We start from the raw sequence: 7175 nt of genomic DNA, 5'->3' as shown, positions 1-7175 counted from the left end.
CACATGCTAAAAATGGATGGGAAAAACCTTATAAACAGCAGAGTAGTGCCATTTCTCAAGGCTTTTTCTTAGAGTGGTGAGGAGAAGCCGATGGTGCTATGAAGGAGTGGTTTGTATATGTTTTTAAAAAAATATCAAGCTTCCATTTCCATTTCCATATCCCTTACCTCCCTTTGTTTTCTTCTTTTGCTCTCTTGGGTCGTGGTGCTAGCATGTGCATGTGTGCCCCCTCCCTCGGCCATCAGTGTTGTGCACAGAGAGAGAGAGAGAGAGAGAGAGAGAGAGAGAGAGAGAGAGAGAGAGAGAGAGAGAGAGAGAGAGAGAGAGAGAGAGAGAGAGAGAGAGAGAGAGAGAGAGAGAGAGAGAGAGAGAGAGAGAGAGAGAGAGAGAGAGAGAGAGAGAGAGAGAGAGAGAGAGAGAGAGAGAGAGAGAGAGAGAGAGGTGTTGTGAGAAAAAATAATCAAAGGGATCATTGCTTGGTAGAATGTACATGTAGATCTTGACAAGTGTGTGGGTGTGTTGGTATGTGTGGAACTAAGTGCATGCCAATGGAGAAGTGTGCTTATTGAAGGTGTTTTCGAGAGGATTGGGGTGTTTTGGATATCTTGGGATATAGAGAGGCAGTTGTGAGTGTTTTTGGGTGTGCCCCATTTACACCTCTCCATCTTTTGGTGCCCCCACTGAGGAGTACATTGATTACTCCATGGTGAATTTCTAAAGTGGTTGTAGATTGGTGCTTACTAAACATGAAGTGGCTATAGATTGGTTTTTTGATCTAGAGCTCTACTTGTTGCAGTGGGGAATTTTTGAGGTTTAAGAAAATTTGAAGGTGATATCAATGGTATTACAAGGGAAAGCCAAAGTATGGTTTGAAGGGTTGAAGCCTGGAGATCACCAGTTGTTATTGAAACTTCAAAAATGGTTTCTTGAAGTTTTTTAGAAGTGAGGTTCTCTGTCAAAATGGGATGCACTTTTAAGTGCCTTGAAACAAGATGTAAGTGGAGATTTTGATTTGTTTTTGAAGAGGTTTGAGTCAATTTGGGAGAAGATAACTACTGCTACATGCTTGCATAATGGAGATCTTTTTAAGCAAGAGTGGTTTCTATCTATTTGCATCGAGAGAAGGTCAAGTTTAGTGTTGTAGAGGACTATGCACAAATGTTCTACCTCGCAAAGATAAAGAGTGGGAAGGCAAAGAGAAAGCTAGAATTGGGATTGTTAAAGCTTGTGGATTACTTAGAGGACAGCTTGAGGGACTACAGGGAAGCTCCGACCGCATGCGGGAGCGCCGCGAGGCTTTCCTTCGACTCTGGTGCCCTGGGCCATTTTACTCCATGGTCCAGGGGGTGCTCAGATGGCACTACTGTCCACCTGTGTGGCTTTTCCCTCCTCCCATCTCTTGATTTAGCCCCATTGTATATATGCTGTTTTTTCATTGGGAGAGTCTCCCCATCATGCTTGTTGTAGCCCTCTCCTGGAGAGGTGGATGTAGCCCTATGGGCAGCTTTCATTAACTAATAGAAGGATCTTTTTCTCGGAAAAAAAAAAAATCTTGTGGATTACGATTATGACTTGAGAAAGAGGATGCATTGTGCAATGAATCCAGAGAAGATTTTGAGGGTTAAAGAGGTGGCTTCTTTGCCATCGTTAAGCTCTTTTAGTTTTTCTTTTCAATTTATGCCTCCAATTTAATTTGCTACTATACAAGAAGGGGATGTTCTAGTTAGGAAGGATGAAGTTTTGGTTAAAAAAGCTATACATGAAGAGAATATGGTAGATGTACATGAAGAGAGTGTATATAAAGAGATGGATAGAGAGGATATGCAGATTCTAAGGGGTGGGAAACCTCTCTTAAAGAAACAAGAGGATGAAGATGTAGTCAAAGATTCAACTTATGGTGAAGATGAGGATGACATGGCTTCAAGCTTCAACGAGCTATCTCATGACGACAGTAGAACTAATGACTCTACATACTTTGATGAAGTATCTAAGGAGAAAATGGGTACATCAAGGAGTTTGAAGATGAATGCAAATGCAAAAGAGTTATGCAATAGCATGCTATTGGTTATGCTTTGAAAGTAGCAGTGAAGTGCACCATGGTTGTGTAGCGGGTGCAAAGTTTTTCCAAGGAGGGTAGGGCCACATCTATTATGGAAGAGAAATAGATAGATGAGGTTGTGGTTACAGACGTGCCTCATGGAAATGGAGAAATTGATCCAGGTTTGAGCTTGGTGGAAAATAATAGTGATGAAACTGGGCAAAGTGAGTATGCACGCGCTTACAAGGAGGGATATCCTATTTATCTTATGCTTTTAGACAAGGTATTATGGGATGCATTTCTTTATTCTTTGCTTGATTATGGGGCAATAGGACATATGGTTGAAGAAAAAGGAAATGAAGTCAGCCTACAAGATGTGATGGTTAATCAATATAACTCAGTCTATATGGAAGCTTTGAAGATGCAATGAGTAGAGATTCTACATATATAGGGTTAAGCGAGAAGCTAATTTTAATGGACAAGCCTATGCGTGAAAAGTTTCAAGGGTAGTAGATGGTTTTGGTTGAGTTTTTGAAAAAAATACGTGCTTCATTGTTGTTGGATATTCTTATAAAGGCAAGTGTGAAATCAGCTATGCATAAGACATGTTTTTTGAGGAAGCTACTCGTCCAAAATTCATCACTACACGATATGGAGGGAGGATTACATATGTGCATTGAACATAATGAGGTAAAATTTGGTGCTATCTTTGAAGCAAGGTATATGCCAGTGGTGGCTGTTGGAAAATGTGAACAAATACTATATGAATTTTACATACACCATTGGCTCCTTGCTTGGATGAAGCAATATAGGAGGTTGCTGGAAATGGATGGCCTTGCGTAGAGCCATTTGTTTGATCTTGGAGGTGATGTCTATGGATTGTGGGAGATAAGAGTGCACTATGCAGCAAGACTTTGGCCTTTTGATATAGGCGATTGTACATAGGTGATGCAAGGTATTGGAAAACCCGCCTTGAAGGGATTAATGAATAAAACTCTACATATGGCTGCAATTTTTTTGTTTTTGCTCGACTGTTCACTAGTTTTGCAATTTCCAATACAACAAACATCTTTTATGGTTGAACATAAATGTTCAACAAGTGGCTTGGGCAATTATGGTGTAGCCAATGAGAGGTGGTTCTAGAAGGGGAAGAAAGTAGGGTTGTGGGGATCCATAGGTACACACTCAAGTGCAACAATATATATGAAGGTCAAGGGCAAGCAGGTGGATCTAGGTGTGTATGTATTTTGAGGTTGTCTTGGTCAAGAAGCTCTATTGTGGGGACTTAACAAGGTGGTTTCTTGAAGTGGCTGACATGTAGAGATGGTGGTGCAAGACATATTCTTCAAAGTGTTCTTTAGGCTGATCCAAATACCTTGTCAATCTAAAGGTGTATAGCTCAAGATATGGTAGTTTGAAGGAAAAAATGCTTTGCAGATCTCAATCGGATTGGATAGGTGTAGTGTGCTGATTACGGTATATGTGAGTTGATAAAGCCTAAATTGTATGACTTATGGAGCATGCCGATCTTTTTAGATCTACAGTTGGAGTCTGCATGATTAAGTTAGGAGAAAATGAAGTTTTGAAAGGGGCCAACTCCACACCTCTTTTATTGCCTCAATAAATATGGCATTGAGGTTTGCCTCAAGCTTGCCAAAGTTTGGAGGGGTTGTGTTTGACATACGATGCCAATTGGAAGAGACAGATCACCAACAAAGTTGTGAGCACTAAGTTATTACAGTTGGAAGTTGGTAGTTGGTAGCAATGGTGTGGTTGAAAATGACTTTGAGGCCATCTGTTTGTAGTGTTGCGACCATAAATTTTCAATGATGATCTAAGGGTTTATAACTTGCTATGTGAAGTTTCACTATAGCTTTACAAAAGACTGGTCATCAGACATTGGAGCAAAAAACTATGGCAGTTCAAATGTGACACAAAAAAGGGATTTTTTTTTGTGGTAAACCTGGATTTGTGTGTGTTTGGGATATGCCCTCATAAGGGTATGCCAAGTTGAGGATGGGTTATCCCACATATGTGATGAGTACAAGGGGAAGCATTAGGAAAAGTTTGGACTCAAAAATGGGCCTTGTAAGAAATGCCAGGTCAGCTTAGAGAGAGATAATAAAAAGTCCTTAATTTTATTTTTGATATTAACTTTCAAAAAAAATCGGATATCAGATTTGAGGGGTACGTTTATTAAAACTCTCAAAAAGTGTTCAGACAATGATAACATACGACGGCTCCGAATTGAACGCCGATTGTCTCAATCTTTTGGATTTTTCAAAACTAAGATTTGGCGCTCAACGAGGTGCATTGAATGTTCTTCTTCTTCTCATTTTCGCGTCTATCTTGCTTTCCGCCTGCGCGCAGTCTCCTCCTTTGAGCTCTCTTCCATTTGCTTCACTCTTGCGCTCTCCTCTGTTTTGAGCTTTCTCATTCACCAAGTCATCTCAATGTCATTATCATCTTCACACAGAACTCAGACGAGGAGTCAAAACGATGTGTATCATATGCATATTGAACTGTCCAGAGAATACGAGCCCGTCCACAAGAAGAATAAGCGAGGCATCCTTTCTGAAGCTTCAAAAGAGAACTTCATATTTCAAGGTAAAAAAAGCATCGATCTTGGGTGGATGGCAGGATATATCCTGAGCATCCTATCACCAACTCAACTCCACCGTTCAGAAACATAACGTCATTGCTGAACTATGTAGTAGATGGTTATTCTGGTTTATATGGCTACACCAAGCATTTAGCAGCCAAAAGTGATATTCTTAAGCTTGAAAGAGACCTTGCACACAAAGAAAAATTTTGCTTGAAGCAAACTGTGACAGAGTGCGCTCAACAACTGAAAGGAAAGGACGAAAGCATCACGCAGCTCACGCAGGATCTCAAAGAAAAAAATACTGTCTTGGGTCCTCGGTTAAGAGAATGACGCTTACGAGACATTGAACAACTGAAGGTTGGTTCTGGGGGTTTGAAGAAGAGGGTTAATGCAATCAAGTAAGATTATCATTCAAGCATGTTTAATTCATCTTTACATTTGTAGTTTTATATCTTACTTTTCATATTTATACTTAGATCGTTGTTACATCCTCAATCAAATATTGATAGCAACACACCAACTTCTTCAATTCCTTATGGTCTCATACTAAAACGCAAAGATGTCGCCGGACTTTTGGATGATAAGCGCTACTTCAAGATTGTTGCTAAGCAGCTTGACACTCGTTTGAAACAGAATCAACTCCAAACACGTGATGTTCAGTCAATTCTGGATGAAGCCGGAATATCCAACAAAGGTTATTCTGCAATTTTTAGGTATGTCTAGTGTTTGAATCAATTGTCTTCACTTGTCAAATCAAATGTCTGTAATTTTTAGGTATATTGGATATGTGTAGCATTTAAAAACTTGGAAATAGTCCATTTGCTTAATTTTCTGTTTACAGAACTATGCAGCAACAAAGTAAGAAGCTCAATCTCAAGCACACGTTGCTGCCAAATCCTTTCTCCATTCGAAAGACAAGACTAGAGGTCAACCAGGAAGTGCTTCGGACATTGGGCACTCCTTTTCACATTGAAGCAATGTACAGATCGCCATCAATAGCGGAAGTGGTCTATGACAAATACAATAATATATTTTATGATTTAGTAGCTTTGCAGACATATATTGTTCAATTGTTTGAGGTTTCTCAAGAGGAATGCAATGGAGTCTTGAAGTTTGTGCTTAAACTGGATGAGTGCGAGCTAGTGAAAGAGACAAAGGTTGAGCATGTCACAATAACACTTATGAATAGAGCATTAGATGAAAGCATTGCTTCAGACGACCCTAGAAACTTTATCGTGCAATCCAAAAACAATATTTTCTTATTAGCCACATTCAAGGTTTGATATCAACAAGTTTTTACTTAAGAAAATGATTAGACATGTTTCATTTGATTGGTTTGGTTTTCCTATTTCAGGTGCCTGCAGAGAATTTCGATATTCTTAACTGGGTTTTCCATCAAACAAGTATTCCTGAAGTCATAAGCGAACAGAGAAATGGAAAGACACTCGATGTATTAGGCATGGGTTCATACACAGTAGAGTGGCATATGGCTGGAGATCTCAAAACCCTAAAGTATATGTAAAACATCTCAAAAGGAGCAACAAGTAAAAGCCCTTGTTTGTATTGCATGGGAGGAGTCATTGGTCTTGACAAAAGAAATTGGAGGAGAGCACCGGACAGGCACTTGCAGGACCTTAACTTTCGCCCAGTGTTGGATATTCCACTATCCAGAGTACATATTTGCACGATGCATGCACTCTGCAGAATCATTGAGAAACTTATGTTTCTGTACATTTGTTTTGCTTGGACCACTCGGCCAGCATCAGCAAAACAAAGGGCTATATTATCATTGGAAACAGTTTTCTCAGATATGGGCTTGCATGGAGGACATGTGAAAATAGAGCAGGACGAGAAGAGGTCTAAGAATGGTCGAGATGTGCCAAAGAAGTTGTCTATTGGCGGTGTGAAAGCTTGTCTCTTCTTGTCGATGCCAACAAGTGGCAGACAACGCAAAAGCCAAAGTGCTCAGGAAAGGTTGACATTGAGATACACTGCACAATGCAGTGGTTGACCACGCAGACAATGGTGCAGCAAGGACTCACAAAGTGAACGTGTGGAAAAGTTTGGATTCCATATTCAAGTTTTGTGAGCTCAATACTTGGAGAGATACTGACTATACATTGTTTCAAGACGCTCTGGAGACCTTCCACAGGTCTTTCATAGCTGCATGGACAAATCAACACATAACTCATTACATGGTATATTAATTTATTTGATAAAATTGTGATTATATATTTACATATAAACAATAGGCTGGTTTTTTTTTGCAGCATATCATATGCAACCACATGCCTTGGTTCGCTAGGCAGTATGGTAGCTTGGCTATATGGTCTACACAAGGTATGGAGAAAACTCACTACCAAGCCTGTACTGGCTATTTCAGCCACACTCGTCGCGGAGGTGGTGCAAACAAAGCCAACAGTTTGGAGGAACTACATCAATGGACTTATCGAAAACTTATGCATAGAACACACCGAAAGGAACGTGTCAAAGACAGTCAGATTGGCCAAGCAATGAGATTAGCAAGCAAAC

The sequence above is a fragment of the Adiantum capillus-veneris genome, chromosome 9 (genome assembly GCF_014529385.1).
Source record: "Adiantum capillus-veneris isolate H3 chromosome 9, ASM1452938v2, whole genome shotgun sequence".
NCBI classification, from domain to species: domain Eukaryota; kingdom Viridiplantae; phylum Streptophyta; class Polypodiopsida; order Polypodiales; family Pteridaceae; genus Adiantum; species Adiantum capillus-veneris.
Note: the sequence above shows the minus strand (reverse complement) of the source record.